Source organism: Mustela nivalis, assembly GCF_964662115.1.
Source record: "Mustela nivalis genome assembly, chromosome: 4".
Lineage (NCBI taxonomy): Eukaryota > Metazoa > Chordata > Mammalia > Carnivora > Mustelidae > Mustela > Mustela nivalis.
Window position 1 is genome coordinate 123,926,712 of NC_139023.1, and position 20,963 is coordinate 123,947,674.

Below are 20,963 nucleotides of genomic sequence, written 5' to 3' on the forward strand. Positions count from 1 at the left end.
TTTCTATTACATTTTTAACTGTGCTTCCTGGCAGATTGTGAGGGCCCTTCAGAGTAGAAGCCCTAAAACAAAAATGGAAAATGCACCCAATGCTGCTTCTTTCCTCCTAGTTGTAATTCCCCTCTAAAATTTGCTGTGGCCTTCTCCTTCCTTCCCCTCTCCTTTTTGCTCCTGTTCTTTGCTTTCCAAAGAACTTCCATAGTTGTTTTTATAAGTATTCCAGCATGTTTAGTTGTTGTCTGAGGAGGATCAGCCTAGCAAGAGCTAACTTGGCCATTATTAGAGGTGGAATGCATGGAATTGATATCCCAGAAAAAAATTACATTTTCTTTAGAAAGAAGAGAGGTCTGTCCCCAGAACAAATGTTTTGGAAAGCACTTAACAATTACCTAATTATCTTGTTTTTTAAGATTTTATTTTTAAGTAATCTCAACACCCAGTGTAGGACTTAATTTCACAATGCTGATATCAAGAGTCAAGGTTCTACTGACTGAGTAGAACCCGAGCTGCGGAGAGTGAGCTTCCCCTACCTGAGCAGCCTGCTGCCCTTCAGCCGCGAGCCTCCCACGATGAACCCCGTGGTGGCGCCGCTGTCCTGGATGCTGGGTACCTGGCTGTCAGACCCACCGGGAGCCGGGACCTTCCCGACGCTGCAGCCTTTCCAGTACCTGGAGGAGGTGTACATCTCCCACCTGGGCCAGCCTGTGCTGAACTTCTCGTTCAACACCTTCCACCCGTACACGCGCAAATCCATGCACAGGGAGTGTGGCTTCATCTGCCTCAAGCCCGACAACCAACAAGGTGGCCTTCGTCAGTGCCCAGAACACAGGATCGTGGAGGTGGAAAACGGCGAGGTGAACAGGCAGGAGCTGTGCATCACGTCCCACTGCATTGCCAGGATCTCCTTCGCCAAGCAGCTCCACGTGGAGCAGATTACCCGAAAATTCAGGCTGAATTCTGAAGGCAAACTTGAACAGACGGTCTCCATGGCAACCACTACCCAGCCCATGACACAGCATCTTCACATCACCTACAAGAAGGTCACCCCGTGACCTTTCGGCTTCTCCATAGTCGCTCACAGCCTATGCGGATGTGGCCGCAGGCCTCGTGGGCCCCAGAGTGCTGCAACAGGTTCCTGTAACAGCGTAGAAAAAACAAATAAAAGGCCTTTATTTAAAAAAAAAAAAAAAAAAAAAAAAAAGTTTCTACTTTTTTTACTCTAAAAAGGCCAAGGTTCTACTGACTGAGTCAATCAGGTGCTCCCTAACTTCTTGATAAATGTTTTTTTTTTTTTTTTTTTGGTCAGATACTGTGGTAAACCTCTCAATTCCAGGTTCCTATAGTCACCATCATGCATAGGACTGAAAGCTGATGGTATCTGCATAGGACTGAAAGCTGATGGTATCTTAGCCAAGCTGTAACTTCCAATAAACAGATTTGGGGTGAAAAACCATAAATATTTTGCTATATTATATAAAATGCTTCTATGGGTGCAATTAATGTAAAATAAAAACTACTCCAGACAGAAAGCTGAAGACACTTGAATATACCAGGGAAAATTACCATGTCAAAGATCAGATGACTAGTACTTAACAAATACCTACAAATTTCTTACATTTCTCAGTACCCCTTTCGACTATGTTAGGTTTATTTAACTAATTCTGGAAAATGAAATGGAAGTGCAATGATACCAATCTCTTCTGAGCCAAGGCATTTATGAGTTGGTGAGCTGCCTCTACCTCTATCGCCCACACCCTGGGATCCGGGAGACTGCATACTCTATGTGACATTGGATTTATATTGAAGAGGGTTGCCTGGCCTGTCATGGATTTTGCAGGAGCAAGAATTAAGACTTTAGTTTATTTTGCCACGGAGATTTTGGTGTTTTTCTACTGTGTCAGCTATTTTTAATTTTTGAATATACCATTCTACAGTTTAAATTCCTATTTAAATTATAATTAGCAACCTTTTCATTAAAGTTGCCCTTGGAGAATTTACTGAAAGTTTACTTTTTATTTTAACTGCATGTTTTTTTTTATTTATATGAGGTATTCTTTTTTTCTCTCTTAAGAGTAGTCAATTTTTGCATTGAAAAAATGAGGACAAGAGAAAATATTTTTACATTTTGGACTCTTAGAATAAAATGCATTTCCAATAGAATACAAATTGCATTCTCCTATTATATCATTGATCTGTCTAACTTGTTCATAGCAAGGAAGTTTCTAAAAGTCTTTATGCATTAATTTAAGGTATTCGATTATTAAAGTGCTGATGGCTTCTAAAGCTATGTTATAAAAGTCTTTGTATATCTATTTCAATGTTTTCGAACACAAAGTCATTCAGAGTAAAAGCAGAACAGAAACAGTCTTACTTTCAAAATGTTCCTATGTTAACGCAAAATCTGGTACCACAGGCATAACTTTATGGAAAATTTTGATCAAAATGTACATTTTACCAAGGTGTTACATTGTAATCTACACATATAATTTAGGCCAAATCTTTCTCTTGTTGCATTCCTTATTCAGCTCCATCTGTCTCTTTTCTCTCAAACTACCAGGTCTTATCAACGGAGGAGTCTCATCACTGCTGCTGTTGCCATGAGTCTATAGATATTTGACCTCAGAGTCTTCCTTTCCCATGGGCTCTTGATGTTCTATGGTGTACAGCCAGGCTCGAGTACTGAAAAATTACGTGATGGATCTAGAACCTCTTAACATCTTAGCCTTAAAGGAATTACTGGTAATTAATAAATCATACACATCAGAGAAATGTCTAAAGAGCACTTCTAAGGTGACAAGCCCAATATCAAAACCCTCAACCTATCCTTTGTTTATGTCTTCTAGGTACCATCCATCCAATTTTACACCCAGGCAGCCTTGACATTCTCTCTTACCCCACACAGTTAGTCACTTCACAAGTCTTATCAATTTTATCTCAAAATATCTCTCAGGTGTGTGCCGTTCTTTCCATCTGTACTTGCAGCCTTCCTTTTCAAACTACTGGTATAACTCTCCTGAGCTACTGTGACATGGGACAATCTGGTCCCAACAGTCTCCTCTGCCTCACTCAAATTCCCACTTCAGAATTTTTTACCCAAGGTTTTAAAGTGCAATCATGTCATCTCCCTGCTCACAATCCTCTTAAAATTTTCCTTTGCTGTTATGAAGAACAAAACCGATGATATAGCATACAAGGCTATTAGTCTGCCCTCCATGACCATTCTGGTGTTATTCCACACTTACCTCCCCTCCTGCTCTCTGTGCTCAGCCTTGATGATCTTCTGGGTCTCAGTGCCATTCCTTTGGCCTTGGACATTCTTCATCAGGTTAAAATTCACTTGTCTTTCAGGTTCTGGCTCAAATGAAACTTCCTAATAGGTCACAATGTTACATCTTTTCTTATCCTTTCATAATTTTTCTTCATAGTTTAAATGAAGATTACATTTATGCATTTACTTCTGTGACTTCTTATGGTAACCTCCATAACCAAAAGGGGCTGTGGCTAGTCAAGCTCTTCATTTCATCCCTAAAACTTAGTACTTTCCTTGTACTTAGTTGGAGCCCCAAGGATATATATTTCATGAGTGTATGAATATACAATTAAATGAACAAATAGAATTTGTAATTCCAAAAAAATTTTTTTTTTTAGTGGCTGAAAGACAACTTTATTACGTTTATGTACAGAAAATCAAGCCGTGTCCGCTCAGCCCAGTTTGGTGGCCAGTTCTTTAGCCTTTGCCTTTTCCAGCTTGGCGATGTGAGCCACCAACTTCGGACGTTGCCTCCCCAGTGGCGGCGGATCTCGTTGTATCTGTCATTGTAATTGGTCCTGATGGCTTCTACCAGCTTTGCCAGAGCCCCTTTGTCTTCTGAGTTGACCTGCGTGAAGGTGACCGTGGTGCAGGTCTTCCTGTGGACCAGACGCCCCAGCCTGGCCTTCCCCTTGATGATGCAGTAGGAAACCCCCATCTTGTGACAGAGAGTGGGCAGGAACACCACCAGCTCAATGGGGTCCACGTCGTGCGCGATCACGACCAGCTGGGTCTTCTTGTTTTCCAACAGTGTGGTGACTGTGTTCACCCTGGCTCGCAGCACGGGGGTGCCTCTTGGTGAGGACATCCCCTTTGCCGGCATCTTTCTTCTTGTTAGATTATCTGGTTAGATCTACTTAATAGAAAATGAAATGTGAGAATAACAAAGTGCTGTAGTATTATCTAAACCTAGGAATCAATGGTAAGAAATAGTAATTAGAGAAGCTTTAATTGCAGATCTCCCCAGTGTAAGTGGGAATTCCAGAATGAACCATTTTCTTACTGAAGTCCCATTTAAACATTCAAACTCATTTTTTTTCGTATTATAACTGCCTCTGTTTTCCAAATATTATTTGTTTGTTTTTGTTTTGTTTCTAGTTTACTTGTATGTAGAATTTGTAGTATTAAAGAAAAGTTAGCATCATTGATTATGATGTCCGGTAGTTACATTTTCAAGAAATAGCTTAGGACTAGAAAAGTATGCACTTCACAGTACATTTCATACAAAATAATCTACCATATTTCCTATATTCATTCTATTCCCAAATACCACCTTTGTGGTAATGTTATGAGAACCATTATTTTCCAAGTCAAAACTAACATACCTCGTGCTTCACGTGTTTGACAAACTCATTCGAACGTTTTTCCTTTTGAATTTTTACTTAAAAATATGCTTTGTATTTTGAAAAGAAACCAAAGACCCATCAAACTTTCACCAAATAGAATTTCTACAATTGTTGCTGCAGAGGAATAATTAGTGTGTTTTACTTATTGCTGTTCTTAAAGCCTTCATTCTCCTTCTGGTTACATTCGCCAGATTTAGGTTCCTGCTCTTTGGGTCTATATATGAAATGCTGCTCTTAACGCAAAAGATTTTTGGGTGTTGGGTAGCTGAAGTGCCTGAAAGTCGACAGGCTTGGGAACTTATATCTCAGAAGACTTATGATGTCCCTTTGGCTACCAACTTGGAAGTGCCAAAGAGTATCTTTCTTGAGCTGAAAGCACTTTTCCATTAGGAATAGGAAGTACTGAATTGATAGTACAGATGAATGGTTTCCAATCCCATCCTGTGACCTGCAGGGCACAAGCCCCACATTTTAGTGACTTAATGAAGATGAAATGAGTGTCTTTTTAATACATGTATTTTAATACTTTTCTCATACTGAGTGATTTGGTAATTCCTATGAAAACTTAACAAGCAAATACTCTTTATTTTCATTTCTAAGAATGTATCTACAATCAAGGATATTAATTACAGCCTTGTCAACAGAAGGAAATAAAATAGACTAACCTAAGCGAGAAGGAAAAAAGAAAAGGCAACTGGTTTAGTTCTTTACCTCTACTCAGAATGGGAGTCTCCTCTTAGAGTTCAACGTTCTCTCAGATCAACTGTTCCAAGGTTTCTACTGGGGAAGAGGTTATCAGCAAGCCCTTTTGGTTCTCACATTAAGCTAAGTCCTCTTGTTCTTCATTAGTTTAAAACTGGTCTTGTGTTCTCCATCTGGTAATTTTTGTCCCAACTCAATTGGTTCAGAAGTCTGGTGATTAGTTGTCATGCTATTTATTAGATTGTGTCAAAACCCAAAAGTGTTGATAATCGGTGATCCCCAAGATATAAAATTAAGTGAAAAAATAAGGGGTAGAGAAGTAGGTATCATTTGTACTGAACAGGAAGATTTGCATATATGCTTTTATATTCATTTGATATCTCTGAAAGTTTATACTGTTGATGCTCCTGAGGGGAAATTTCAGGCAAAGGAAAAGGAATAGAGAATGCCTTATTTTTCACTATATACCCTATAATTATTTGTCATTGTAAAACTCTGTGCATGTAGAACTTTTTCAGAAAAATAAGTTAAAATATAAAATTTATAAAAACATAATATATGCATTTCAATCTGCTCTTTGGAAGTAATGTGATTAATAAGACTCCGAGATAGTACTTACTGAGAAACCTGCTATGCCAGGCTCTCTGTTAAGCATCATGATGACTCTCTCATTTCAACTCTATCAACCCTATTATGTAGATACAGATTTTACAATTGTAGATGAGGAACTTGGGCCCAAAAAGGTGATTCACACAAGATGTCACAGTATTTATCAGAGCAAACATGTAAACTTAGCTTTTGTAATTCCAAGGTGCATGCTCACTTCATTATATCACACGGGAGTTCAGTCTTAAAACTTATTTCATTTATTCACCAGGAAAAACTGAATTGAATTAATAAATGGTGGCAAGCCTAAGCACTACTGCCCTGCCATTGGGTGCCTGAGATTTGTATAATGCATGTTGAATTTGTTATATTAAGGCTTAGAAAATCCTTGGGTAACTTGCAATAGATTTAGTAATGACCATTTTATCTAGTCCATTTTATCTAAAGTCCTCCTGCCCTGCCCCCCTCCTTTTTTTCTGAATCAGGCAACTAGCTCCCAGAAGAAGCACTAGCAAAATGGAGCACAAGATAGGTAAATAGTTTATCATTCTTAAATCATCTTGTTTGTGGTATCACAAGGACATATGTGGCTTTGTTTGGGGGGGCTTACCACAGAATTGGCAATGTGAGGCCACCACTAAATCACATGTTGTATTTATTTCACGTTTTAATTTAGAATACACTGTGTTTCTCTTGGTATATTACTGAACTCTAGCCCACGCTATGTTACAGAATTTCCTTTGAGATTAGACAATTCAATTCTTTATCACTTCTAACTGATGACCTTGGGCAACTTAATCTTTCTATGCCTCAGTTTTCTCACCTTTTAAATGGGGATAATAAGAATACTATCTCATAGACTTGTGATGAATATTATATGAAATAATAATAAAATAACAATGCCTATGAAATAATAGGCATGTAATGCTGAGGTTGCATAATGTTTAATAAGTCTTACCTATGTATCATTACGATTTTACCCTAAAAATCAGTTTTTGTTTTTGTTTTTTTTTAATTTATTTTTTATTTTCAGCATAACAGTATTCATTATTTTTGCACCACACCCAGTGCTCCATGCAATCCGTGCCCTCTATAATACCCACCACCTGGTACCCCGACCTCCCACCCCCCGCCCCTTCAAAACCCTCAGATTGTTTTACAGAGTCCATAGTCTCTCATGGTTCACCTCCCCTTCCAATTTCCCTCAACTCCCTTCTCCTCTCCATCTCCCCTTGTCCTTCATGCTATTTGTTATGCTCCACAAATAAGTGAAACCATATGATAATTGACTCTTTCTGCTTGACTTATTTCACTCAGCTAAAAATCAGTTTTATATTTGCTTAAGACTTTAAAATTGTGATAGTCCTGCTTTCATAGGAAGGATAATGTGAAAAATCTTAAGTGGGTAATTATGTCAAATGGATCAAATACTGAATAAATTACCATCCATTTATAGCTCCTTTAATGGGACTTTAATGTATTGTGAACTCAAACCAATTTGGAATGTTTCATTTATTTTTTTCCTTTGTTTCTCAGTTTGGTTAAATCAAGAAAGAGTTTGGAACGCCTGGGTGGCTCTGTCAGTTAAGCTGCTATATTTGGCTCAGGTCATGATCCCAGTCCTGGGAATGAGTCCAGTATCTGGCTCCTTCCTCAACAGGGGGCCTGCTTCTCTTTCTGCCTCTGCCTGCCACTCCGCTGCTTGTGTGCTTGCATTCTCGCTCTCTCTCTCTCTCTCTCTGACAAATAAATAAATAAATGTAATCTTTAAAAAAAAAAAAGAGAGAGAGAGAGCTTAAAACATTTTAGTCTTAGTCAAAATTTGGATGATAATATAAGTCATGTAGTTGTGAAAAAATTGGACATATTTTACAATAAAACTTTCCATTTGAGTTTATTGTATTATTGTAAGCATATTCATAGATTTGGGTTCACAATGAGCTGAATTGCTCTCCAGACAAATGTTATGGATTTCTTTCTCTCTCTCTTTTTTTTAAAGATTTTATTTTTATTTGACAGACAGAGATCACAAGTAGGCAGAGAAGCAGGCAGAGAGACAGGAGGATGCAGGTTCCCTGCTGAGCAGAAAGCCTGGGCTCAATCCCAGGACCTGGGATTATGACTTGAGCCAAAGGCAGATGTTTTAACCCACTGTGCCACCCAGGTGCCCCTGGATTTATTTTTCTAATTCTGTCATATACACTGCTTACCCTTCTGAAGGGAAGGGGGCAGCTAAGTTTTATTAAGGTCATCAATTTCCCTCTAAAATGGTCTGGTAGAAATATTTAAATATTAGGTTTTTGAAGTCTTTAATTTTTCACTAAATAAATATTATTATATTCATAAATCTCACATGTTACTTTATTATATTATATATTATATATTATATTCATGCATTACTTATTTTGAGATCATATCTTAGCTACAATTTTCACTGAATTTAATGTTGTATTAGGAATTTAATTTTTAATCAATGTCTGTAATTTTTGTCTTTTTTATTCAGACTTATTCTTTACTATAATATAAGAGATATAATTTTTGTTAATTACTGGCATATAATTGCATACAATAAAGTGCCAAATTTTAACTATAATGGTGAATGAATTTTCAGTAAATGATAAACATGGGTATGTGAAATGTATACACCTGTGTGATCATTTCCCAGTTAAAATACAGAAAACAGCAAGCTTTCAGAATGCATGTTTTCCTCTTACCTCTTCTCAGACAATCTCTCCTTGGAAAGTTAAATATTATTCTGACTACTGTACCCATAGATTAGATTTGTCTGTTTGAAAACTTTAGGTTAAATAAATCATATGGTATATACTGTCTTGCGCATGGCTTCTTTTGTTCAACTTTATGTCTGTTAGGTTCATTTAAGTTGTTGTGTGATACCTATTTATTCTTTTTCATTGCTGGGTAGTAGTCTGAGAGTGTGTGTGTGTGTGTGTGTGTGTTTATTTACATTCTCCAGAATGTTTATTTATATTTCTCCAACTCACTGTGGATGGGTTTTTCCAGTTTTTAGTTATAAACAAAATTGTTATGAATATATTTCTATATTTTTTGACACTACTTATTATTGTTGAACATATATGTAGGAGTATAACTGTTGAGTTGTAGTATATGTTTGTGTTCAGCTTGGTACATGCTATATATGGGATGTGTGTGTCCCCCCAAACTTAATATATTGAAATCCTACCCCTCAAAATGACAGTGTTAAGAGGTGGGGCATTTGGAAGGCAATCAGGATTAGATGAGTGGTGAGTCATGAATGGTGGGCGAATATACTAATTTATATTCCCATCAGTAGTTTATCAATTTTGTATATTTTTTTAAAACATTAGATTTTGATTTTATTTTTTACTTTTCCCTAGCTTTTACATTTTCTATTTCATTCACTTCTGGTCTGATATTTATTTATTTCCTTTCTGCAGCTTTGGGTTAGATTTATTCTTTTCTTGGGTTCTTAGAATGGAACCAGGATTATGGATTTTAGATCTTTCTTCCTTTCTCATGTAAACATTCAAAGCTATAGTTTTCCATCTAATCACTGCTATAGCTTCATCCAATACATTTTTATTTTTATTTTCAGTTGTTATATTTTATTTTCTCTTTCTTTTTGATTTCTTCTTTAGCCTAGAAGCTATTTAGTATATGTGTTCCCGAAGTGAGCACAGCCTAGAAGTTATTTAGAAGGGTTGTTTAATTTCTACATATTTTATGTATTTCCAATTTTCTTTCTGTTGCCAACTTCTAATTTGATTCAGTTGTGGTCAGAGAACCTAAGTTGTATGATTTCAGTCCTTCAAATGTATTTAAGCTTATTTTATGTCTTCACATATTGTCTATAATAGAGAATGTTCTATGTGCACAAAACAAATGTGTTCTGTTTTCTGTAGGGTAGAATGTTCCATATATATTCCATATATAAGAATTTGGTAAGTGGGTTGATAATGCTGTTCAAGGGTTCTATATTCTTACTGATTTTCTGTCTAGTTGTTATGCCATTTCTTGACAACAGAATATTAAATTTCCAGTTGTAAAGTTGAATTATACATTTCCCCTTTTAATTTGTCATTTCTCACATCATATATTTTGGGGATCTGTTTTCATATAATCATGTACTTATAATGGCTATTCCTCCTGACACATTGCCCTTTTTATTATTATGAAATAGCTTTCTTTCATCCTGTCATATTTCTTGTTTTGAAGTCTTGTTTTATATTAATGAAGTCACTCCATTACTCTTATGGCTAATGTTTCATGGTAAATATTTTTCTACCTTTTCTTTTTAACTTATTAGTCTTTTATTCTAAAATGTACTCTCCTAGTCAACATTCTGTTCTCAGAAAGTAGTATAACAGCCATTGATTGTTAGTTATTCTTCACTCTTGAGATTTCAACAAATGAGTGATCATTTCTTTGGAATTTTTTTAAATAAAGTGCTACTTCTGAAAGGGATGGAAGAAGACGGGGTAGAAAACATAAATAAGTTCCCAAAACTTTGGGGAGTTGTATTTCATAAAGTTTGGAGAAAACTAAGTATATTAAAAGCAAAAAGTCGAAATACTTAGTATAAAGTTAGTTAAATATTAGTAATTCAAATGAATAATTAAAGAAGAACAGACCAATAAATTGTACTCAATCATGATGCAGAATTTTTTGTATGTTTTATTTAAAGCTATATTGCCTTTACCCAAAACTGTGTTTGGTCCAGGGAAGACTCTTAATAAATGCATTTTGGATGAATGAAGGCAGTCCTTAAAGAAACCTTTTAAAAGAAGAAACTATAGAAATATAACCAAGAATAAATATTAGCGAATTGTTAGAGGGATGCTCAAACATTACTAGTAAGGTAATTCTTATAAAAGTGTGAAAGCTACAGAAAGATTTCTGATCTCCAAAGGAAATAAAACCCACAGTTTTGGGGACCAGCAGGTATTGACTACAAAGATTAAACAGATATACTAGAATTATAGTTAAGATACATGCGTTCTAATCCTTGTTCTTTTTTTGTTCTCCTTTCTTTTCACTTGGACAGATCAACTCAATTGTTGAAATATGGGAAGTGAACAGCCATGTTTATAGTTTCTTCTGTTTTTTTTTTAATTTATTTTTTATTTTCAGCATAACAGTATTCATTATTTTTGCACCAGACCCAGTGCTCCATACAATCTGTGCCCTCTATAATACCCACCACCTGGTACCTCAACCTCCCACCCTCCCGCCCCTTCAAAACCCTCAGGTTGTTTTTCAGAGTCCATAGTCTCACATGGTTCACCCCCTTCCAATTTCCCCCAACTCCCTTCTCCTCTCTATCTCCCCATGTCTTCCATGCTATGTTATGCTCCACAAATAAGTGAAACCATATGATAATTGACTCTCTCTGCTTGACTTATTTCACTCAGCATAATCTCTTCCAGTCCCGTTTCCTCTGTTTTTAACGTTGAAATATTTCTTAAATGGCATATTACTTTTACCTTTTCTGCTGAAAGAAATTTTTTTGATGGAAAATAGATAGAATGAATGTTTCCATGGAACTGTATCATTTACAAAAATCACTTAGGATGCAGCCTACAAATGCAAATATCTGGACTCTATTGTCTGCTCTGTATGCCAGTTCAGTAGGTCTCACATGGTACCCAGAAATCTACAATTTTACCAATCATTCTAGATTATTCTGATGCAGGTGCCCTGAGGATTACTCTTTTAAAAAGTATAGTCTTGGTTAAGAGAGAAGTTCAGCCAAGAGTTGGTGAAGAGGCTATCTGAGAGCATCTAGGTGCTCCAAACTAAGACTGCCTTGCAACTGATGGATGTAGAAAAATAAATTAGTAGAACATTTCCTATTATGGAAAATTTTATTAAAAATTAAAAATTTACGTATTTAAATTACTATGAATAGATACTTTATATTATTATTATTATTATTATTATTATTATTATTGGAAGTCCTAGAGAATATAAAAAGATTATTAAAAGTTGGTAAGCTTACATTAGGGCAAAATCATATTCACATAATAAGAGCTATTATATGAAAGAATACATTTCAGTAGCCCCCTGGGCAGAGTTAGCACTATTTAGTCAAATATACAAAGAGAAAGATTTTATCTTTGAAAATATCTTCTTGAACATCAAAATTGTTTAAATAGCTAAAAATTCAGGAATTGATTTAGCTTAAAGGAAGGTTTCTGGTTTCTGGTTATACTCCAGAGATCTCTGTTCTCAATTCTGTTCTCTGTAGCACTATTTATTAGTCATAAGTTATAGGCATTATTATAACATTTGGAAATACTATCTAGAGTATTTTCATCTGATATTTCCATTTTCTATTGATGCTACACACTGCCCCCACCCAGTCAGCTAGGTAATCCCATATTCATTGCTATAGGGAAGGAATATAGAACAGAGAAAAAGTATTCTTTATTGGTTCCTGAGTTTAAAGTTTAGGACTTGCAGAAAAAGAGAAGTATTCTAATAAGATAATACATTTGTATAAATACACAGAAGGAAAGAACATGCATTCTGGCATCCAAGGTAAAGGTTCTTCTGGTTGGAGAAGGAGAAGTGGATGAGGAATAGTGATATGAGTTTTGGTGATGCTAGCTTCTTCATAAATGGTGCCGGGCCCCTGAGTTCATGCCCCCCAGGATGAGTGGAGGGGGATGTGGCAGGGGGGAAACTGTGTGCCCTCTCCTGGAAAATGTAGTTGTCAGTAGAGGAGCTCTGGCTGCCTGTTGTGTCTATGCAGATAGAAATTCCATGGAATCCCAGCTCAGAGTCCGCGAGCTCCATATTGGCAACAGAACAACAGTCTGAACCGTGTGCTCAAAGAGTCCATTGTGTCACAGAAAGACAAGAAGTTCTGAAGAGGACTTTTGGAAGGGAACAAAGTATAGTACAACAGGACTTACATGTAATAGAGCTAAGTTGCCATGAGCCTGAAGATGACTGGACAGATGTCCACATGGTCAGATGGCAACCAGAGCAGAAGCATTCCTCCTGCCAACTTCCCACCACCTGCCTCCTATCTCATTGGCATCCTTCAAACCTTCTTGGAACATAAAGGTGATTTTAAGTAATGTCAGCTGGGGGTCTTAAATCTACAAAGATTAAATTTCTCCACTTGGAGGAAAGGGCCAACTTAAGTTGGGTGATTAAAAACAAAGAAGAGGCTCACATTTGCTCTGTAGACATATATGAAATTTAAAGAAATGATGAAACCATGTGAGATAGGAAATGTGTGGGTGTTTGGCCCATAATCCAAAAAGTAATAAATAGTTGGAACTATGGGCCAAAGCCATCAACATAATATGTTATGGGGAGAATGTGAACATAATATAAATATTCCAGCAGAGCCTGAGAGCTTAGCCACAGAGAGGGTAAATAGCTAAGAGCTTCAATGAACCTTACAATGCATTAATAAAGTCATAATGGCTAAAGAAAAGGATGGTTCTAATCCACTGCATTGGAAAGATAATCTTGGAGGGTGTATGTTTGGAGGGTGTGGGGGTGTGATGGCAGTTATTTGTTTTTGTTTTGTTTTGATGGTGGTTATTTCCATGTAATTTGCTCTAAACTGGGCTGAGTTCAGAGAAATGTAAAAAAAAGCAAAAAAAATTAATGAGGTCCTATATTCTATGAATAATATGACCATATACCATATATCCAATTAGCTCAGGACAGTTCCATTAACACCTGTTGTCTTAGTGATTTGCAGGTTTTATATAAAGCAGCAGTAAAGAATGGAGATTTGTTTTTTGTTTTTTTTTTTTAAGATTTTATTTATTTATCAGAGAGAGAGAGGGCGAGAGAGCAAGCACAGGCAGACAGAATGGCAGGCAGAGGCAGAGGGAGAAGCAGGCTCCCTGCCAAGCAAGGAGCCCGATGCGGGACTCGATCCCAGGATGCTGGGATCATGACCTGAGCCGAAGGCAGCTGCTTAACCAACTGAGCCACCCAGGCGTCCCTGGAGATTTGTTTTTATCTGTAGATAAGAACTGGTGCTCTCCCGACGGCAGATGACTCACCAGGTGGCTGTCCTCCATCACTAAGGGTTATCCCTTGGAAGAGGAGTTGAGCTTTTCTGTGGTGCCAGTGGATAGAATTAAGGCCACTTTTTTTTTTTTTCTCCAAAAGATTTAATTCACTTATTTGACAGACAGAGATCACAAGTAGGCAGGGAGGCAGGCAGAGAGAGGGGGGGAAGCAGACTCCCCACCTGAGCAGGAAGCCTGATGCGGGGCTCAATCCCATGACTCTGGGATCATGACCTGAACTGAAGGCAGAGGCCTTAACCCACTGAGTCACCAGGTGCCCCAGAATTAAGGCCACTTATAAAAGATCCAAGAAGAGGTGTTTTAACTATGAAAAGAACTTTTCATACATTGAAGCTCTCTGAGGATAAAGAAGGTGTCCCTTAATGGGAGTGAGTTTACAGTCACTAGCAGGAAAATTAAAGACCAAATGGTTTTCAGTCAGGATACTGCAGAGAGAATTCAAATATCCGATGGATGATGGGGTCAAATGAATTTCTGATCTTTTCTCAAACTGATATTTTTACAGTATTTAGGTTTTGAATCATGCAGGGAATCAGAAAAGGATTTGAAGACTAGAAAGAGAATGATTGTCAGAAATCATTATAGGTTACAAAGGCAGTTCCTAGAGCAGGAATAGTTGAAAAAACTGAAGTATATTCATGTTCTCATTTATTATAAACCAAAATGTGTTATTATATTTCCTGTTCTGCTCCTTCTACCAAATAATGTAAAAATCTTGCCGAATACATTTTGCATAAAATAATCTAAAATGCAGAAATGCTCTTTTGGTTTATGGAATCCAATTGCTTTCCTTTGGCAGAAACAATAGCCAGTCTCTGGAACTACAGAGCTCCACGGAAAGAGGGTTCCTGGGTTCTGCCTTCCCGGGACGGAAGAATGAGTACACAGGACATCTAGCACTTTCTGGTGCCTTCATATTTGGATCTGTTGGCATGCTTTCAGGAACAAGTCACAGAAAATCTAGCTAAACCATAAAGATACTTACTCTGTTGCACAGCAAGAAGCCCAGAATAGGCTTGGTGGATTCAGTGGCCCATGCTGGCCAGTATCCAGCTTGAATTCTGTGATTCTTTTTGGCTTTTCCCTTCATAGCTTCAACCTGGCTGAATCACGCGAACAATCACGTAAGCTGGAGGAAGCAGCTGCACAGATATTAGATATTGTTCTCACATTATAATGTCCAAAGGCAAAGAAGAGTGTCAATCCTGTCTTATGTTGCTTATTAAGAGGGAGCAAGCTTCCCCAGAAGACCCACAGTAGATTTATGCAGCAGCAGACAACTCATTGGACAGTACTGCCAAATGTGCTCAGTGCAAGAAAAACAAAACAAAACAAAACATTCCGGGTAGAGGAAATGGAATCACTGGGAGAGGCCAGGTACATGGTGGGTAAATGGATATTCAGTGTTTGAGCTCATTCAGTGTTCTCTCAGTGGGGGAGAAAAGTGATGGGGACATAGATGGATTTCAGCTAGGTAGCTAACAAGGTCTGCTACAACCCTCTCGTGCTGGGCTCAATGTCTGCTCCAACGTGGAAATAGCTGCTGTATTAATTTCCTAGGGCTGCCCTAACAAAGTACCAGAGGAAGGCTTGCTAGAAAGGCTTAAAGCAGCAGAACTTTATTGTCTCACTGTTCTGGAAGCTGGCGTCTGAAATCATGGTGTTGACAAGACCATGCTGTCTCTGAAACTTTCAGGGCAATCCTTCATGGCGTTTTCTTAACTTCTGGTGTTGGCTGGTAATCCTTGGTTTCCCCAGTTTGTAGATGCATCACACCAGTCTCTGCCTGCATTGTCACATGGATGTTTTTTCCCTCTATAAATACCGTCTTAAAAGAATACTGGTGAAGGGGTGCCTGTGGCGGGGGGAGCTCAGTTCCCTAAGCATCTACTTTCAGCTCAGGTTGTGATCCCAGGGTCCTGGGATCCCAGACCCGCATCAGGTTTCCACTTAGCGGGGAGTCTGCCTCTCCCTGTCCCTGTGTGCCTCTGCGCTGCTCATGCTCTCTCTCTCAGGCTCTCTCTCTCAGATAAATAAATAAAATCTTATTAAAAACAAAAACAAGAACAAAAAAGAACACTAGTCCTACTAGATTAAGGCTCACCCTAATGATTTCATCTTAATTACATCTACAAAGATTCTATTTCCAAATATGTAGTGATGCTCTTTTAGGGATCCCAATGCTAGAAGTTTGCTTCTTCTAAGTCTTCCTATATAAAACCAAGTTTCCACCTAATGACACAGTATAATATATTGGAATGGGCACCCAAATAGGTCTGAAGGCTCTAACACTATTTGGGTCATCTTTAAAAAGTCACTTATTTTCTCTGAACTTATTAGTGTCCTTACTATATAAGAACTTTCCAATTCTCTGACCCAAAGGCATTACTTACATGTTCTCCAAGGAAACCTCTTTGCAGGTGAATTGATCTGGTCATCATTGCCTGAAAATATTAAATACTAGAATTATTTAGTTTATCCCTTTCCAATGTTATATTCATGTTACACTCTGATTATAAAGTTTTTCCATATGATATGCTTATAGAATATGTAAATTCTTCTCCAGTGTTGTTATGTTTCTCAGTATAATTTCAACCATTGGCCCCTGAATTGTTATGAAAAAAATGTGGATTTTTTTTTTTTTTGTATTTCCAAATTCTCAGTTGTGAGACTTCATGATCTTTCCTCTACAAGGCAATGTGACATTCTCATTTTTAATATATAATGTCTTGGTTAGAAATTTGCATTTTGAGATGTTTGTGATTTTATAAGAGAAACATAATTATTGGTTGAGATATTGAATTATGAGAGGAATAGGAACGTGTAGAGGTGAATGAAGTCAAGTTATTACAGGTGGAGTTCGTAAAGAAAAACACCCAGACTTCCAATTACAGGAGCAGGGTGGTTTAGAAGTAAAGGAGATTTCTTGAATTCCACTTGCCTCCTTAATAGAGGTTGAGGAATCCAATTGTTTGAGGAGATAAGCCCAGCATAGAACCAGCTGAGCTGATATATTTTTAGGAGAAGGGGCATTATCCGTGAATGAGATCCGCCTTATTCTCATACATTCTTAGAGAGTCACAAGGATTTAAAGAGGTTCAGGATAAAATAGTGAGAGCTGGCTCTCATGCTGGGTCAGGACATACAGCCCTGCTTTAGCGACTATGGTAATGAATATTTATGTCTGCCTGATACCTTTTCTCTCCTTCTTCTAATTGAGCATGCCTCACTATCCTCAGGAGTACATCTACAACATAGGCTGGAACTATCATATTCCCTTACACTGGTGCACTGTATTGTTTCTTTTTAATGCAACATCATCCCCTTGAGCAGGAAAGAGGCTAATAAAGATGGTCAGTCTCTGAGGAGGGCACAGACCACATGTGTCTACTTTAGATTTGGTTAAGGAGGATTATGGACAAAGAACAAACTTATAGAGGGTTGGGCTAGTTGCTCCAAAAAATAAGAAAAAATGGATAAGGGTGCCTGGGGGGTTCAGCTGGTTAAATGTCTGCCTTTGGGCTCATTATCTCAGGGTTCTGGAATTGAGCCCCGCATGGGGCTCCCTGCTCAGTGAGGAGCCTGCTTCTCCCTCTCACTCTGCCTGCTGCACCCCCCCTTGTTACTCCCTCTCTCTGTCAAATAAATAAATACAATCTCAGAAACAACAACAACAACAACAAAACCACAAAAAAACAATGGATAAACACATCCAAAGGGTCAGATAATGCCTATTCAGGAACCAGTTATTGCTGGGGTGCCTGGGTGGCTCAGATGGTTAGGCCTCTACTTTTGGCTCGAGTCATGATCCCAGGGTCCAGGGATTGAGTCCCACGTTGGGTTCCTTGCTCAGCAGGGAGCCTGCTTCTCTTGCTCCCTCTGCTCCTCCCCCTGCATGTGCTCTCTCTCTCTCTCTCTCTTTGTGTCAAATAAATAAATAAAATCTTAAAAAAAAAAAAAGAACCAGTTATTGCTGCTAGAATATACTTATTCCCAAAGTTCACTGCACTATGCAAAATCACGCTATAGAAACTACAGAGCTATCAGGAATATGTGGCTAGGGCCACAACACTCCAAAACTGTCAGTGACAGATAAGAATAAAAAGATAGGTGAAGGGAATGGAGGGTTAGAGAAACTGGGTGCTGGACATTAAGGAGAGCATGTGATATAATGAACACCGGGTATTATACAAGACCGATAAATCACTGAACTCTACTTCCGAAACTGACAATCCATAATGTGTTAATTAATTGATTTTAAATTTTAAAAAGAATAAAAAGACAGGACTGTAATCAAAATGGCAGCAGAGTTTTATATATATTAAAAGGTTAAGGAATCCATAGATGATAAGATAAATTTTATCACTTGACCCTGAAAAAGACCCAAGTGTGCTTGTGTAAGTGGGCATTGGAAGGCCTGTAGCTTGTGAGTTATTGTGGAGTGGTGGAAGAGGGTTATGTCAAACTGGACAGGAAATTCTATCACCAGATGTGGATAGATATGGCTCCTAACATGCAGTGAGTAGAGCCAGCTGGTTGACTCTCAGAGGTTTGTGTATATGGGTGGGTGTTTTTCTACCCCTCTTTCTTCAGCTAGCACAGTTTTCTGTGTTTATCTAGTTTTTCTTATGCACCAGGTTGTGCATAAGCAAACATGAAATGAGTGTGGTGTTCCAGTTGTTCCTAACACATCAGTCACATCAAAACACTCACATTTTTGGGCACCTGGGTGGCTCAGTGGGTTAAGCCTCTGCCTTTGGCTCAGGTCATGATTCCAGGGTCCTGAGATTGAGCCCTACATGGGGCTCTCTGCTCAGCAGGAAGCCTGCTTCCCACTCTCTCTCTCTGCCTGCCTCTCTGCCTACTTGTGATCTCTCTCTGTATCGAATAAATAAATAAAATCTTTAAAAAAGAAACAACTCACATTTTTAAAACAAGCATCATAGCTGAAATGATTATATTCCTAGAATAAAGCACATTTTCTCTCTATCTAACTAAAGGTGTTTCATGGCAATATATTTGAATAAGACCTTTCCCATTTGGTGATTTAACAGTTTCTTAAAAACTGATTTTCACCTCAAGCTTGTGTGAAAAACCACAAAACTCATAAATTAGACACATATTCTGAGATCCAATGGTATTTTGTTTGACATTGTTATAATATGCTTCTGGCTTCAGTAAAAGTAGAATTTGGAGCACTGGCTGAGTACTGTGCAGACCCAGCTTAAATCAAGATTTATAATGCTGCTGCTATGTATTTAGAATGCATCTTTTCCTTTGTTCTGAGGAAAAATAAATTAATCACAGGATAGAAAAGGGAGAAAAAAATCAATTGTTAGTTGGCATAGCCAAAGATCAGTTCGGCATTTCCTTTACAATGTCAATTTCCACACATTTCTAAATCAACCTGAAAAATGCTCTTCAGGGTGAATATTGCTTTTGTTTTCTTCATTCTGTCTCAGAAAAGTGGCAAACCAGAATAAAGTGTGTATTCGTCTGCTGGGGCTGTCACAACAAAATACCACACACCGGGTGACTTAAATAACAGAAATGTTTTCCTCACAGTTCTGGAGGCTGGAAGTTTGTGATCACAGTGTTGGGAGTATTGGTTTCTTCTGAGGCCTCTTTCCTTAGCTTCAACATGGCCATTCCCCCCATGTCTTCACATGGTCTTTTCCTCTGTGCATGTATGTGTCCAAATCTCTTCTTATAAACACACCATCATATTCGATTATGGCCCACTCATGACCTCATTTTACCTCAGCAACTTCTTTTTTTTTTTTTAATTTTTTATTTATTGACAGAGAGAGATCACAAGTAGGCAGAGAGACAGGCAGAGAGAGAGAGAGAGAGGGAAGCAGGCTCCCCACTGAGCAGAGAGCCCAATGCTGAACTTGATTCCACGACGCTGAGATCATGACCTGAGCCGAAGGCAGAGGCTTAACCCACTGAGCCACACAGGTGTCCCCCTCAGTGACTTTTTTGAAGGACCTATTTACAGACACAGTTACATTCTGAGGTACTGAGGGTTTGAAATTCAACATATGAATTTGGGGAGGACACAATTCAGCTATAACAATACATCGAAGTGAAAAACATTTTATAGGTTAAGTGTAAGGCTGGACTTGGATTTAGAAGGGCTTAGGTCCCAATTCTTTGTTCACCAACTCTGTGATTTTGGGTAATAATCTAATATTTCTCAATCATAGTGACTGTGATGGGACAAAATATCTCTCCCAATATCCAGAAAACAGCTGTCCATGAGTTCTCTTGTTCTCAGGTTCTCTTGTTCTCATCCCTCTTCTTCCCAACACTGTTCCCATCAGTCTGAAAAGAAACACACAGTCTATACAGAGTCTTACTGGGAATCTTAGAGTAAATTGAATAGAGAATTACAACTTGAGAAAAAAAGATTAAAAGTCTGTTTTGCACTTTCCCTAGAATCTCAAGAAGGAAAGCACTTAGGACTTATGTCTTTTCAAAAGAGGGTATGCCCCGTGACAATTTACTTTACTCCTATCTTTACATCCAGCCTTAAATTCATGTTCCTTGTCCACCAATTCCTCCTTCTCTTGTCTCTCTGCTCTTATCTCAGGTTCCTTTGCACTACAAAATTCCACTTTATCCACCAGAGTGGACCCCTGTCCCTCACTCTGCCACCAAGCCCTGGGACTCAAGTAGATTCAGGAGGACTTTACCATCACAGGATTTTAGCCATCAGTCTCTAAGATTTGCTAAAACAGAGGTGGAATGAGATAGTTGAGTGGGGGATGGTTGCAATCTTCCCTGCAAAAATGTGGGCCAGCATGATACTCTCAATGTCTATTTTTCCCATGAGAGACATCATTCATTTTTCCCCAGGGAAGCAGGGACAAAACAACAACAAACCACAATAAACAAAAAACACACACAAAACCAAAAACAATCAAACAAACA

General features: G+C 38.1%; 1 protein-coding gene and 2 pseudogenes across 6 annotated transcripts in view; 1 reads left to right on the plus strand and 2 right to left on the minus strand.

Annotated features, from left to right (window-relative positions):
* Positions 1–508: 508 nt before the first annotated feature.
* LOC309863782 (peroxynitrite isomerase THAP4 pseudogene) lies at positions 509–1,201 on the plus strand (annotated as a pseudogene). Its single transcript has one exon. The product of its transcript is annotated as a peroxynitrite isomerase THAP4 pseudogene (transcript).
* Positions 1,202–3,642: 2,441 nt separating this feature from the next.
* On the minus strand, positions 3,643–19,676 carry LOC309863132 (large ribosomal subunit protein eL8 pseudogene; annotated as a pseudogene). Its single transcript has 3 exons — positions 19,591–19,676; positions 15,013–15,130; positions 3,643–4,137 (listed from the first exon to the last, which is right to left on the minus strand). The product of its transcript is annotated as a large ribosomal subunit protein eL8 pseudogene (transcript).
* Positions 13,497–20,963, minus strand: part of LOC309863678 (uncharacterized protein) — a gene marked incomplete at its 5' end in the record, with an annotated part of 39,197 nt that continues 31,730 nt past the window's right edge. For 3 of the 4 annotated variants that reach the window (XR_014311174.1, XR_014311175.1, XR_014311176.1), the window contains 2 exons: positions 15,725–15,813; positions 16,421–16,471. Of the gene's footprint in view, positions 13,552–15,724; positions 15,814–16,420; positions 16,472–20,963 lie in introns of those variants that run through there. The other variant, XR_014311173.1, reaches the window with a different exon arrangement.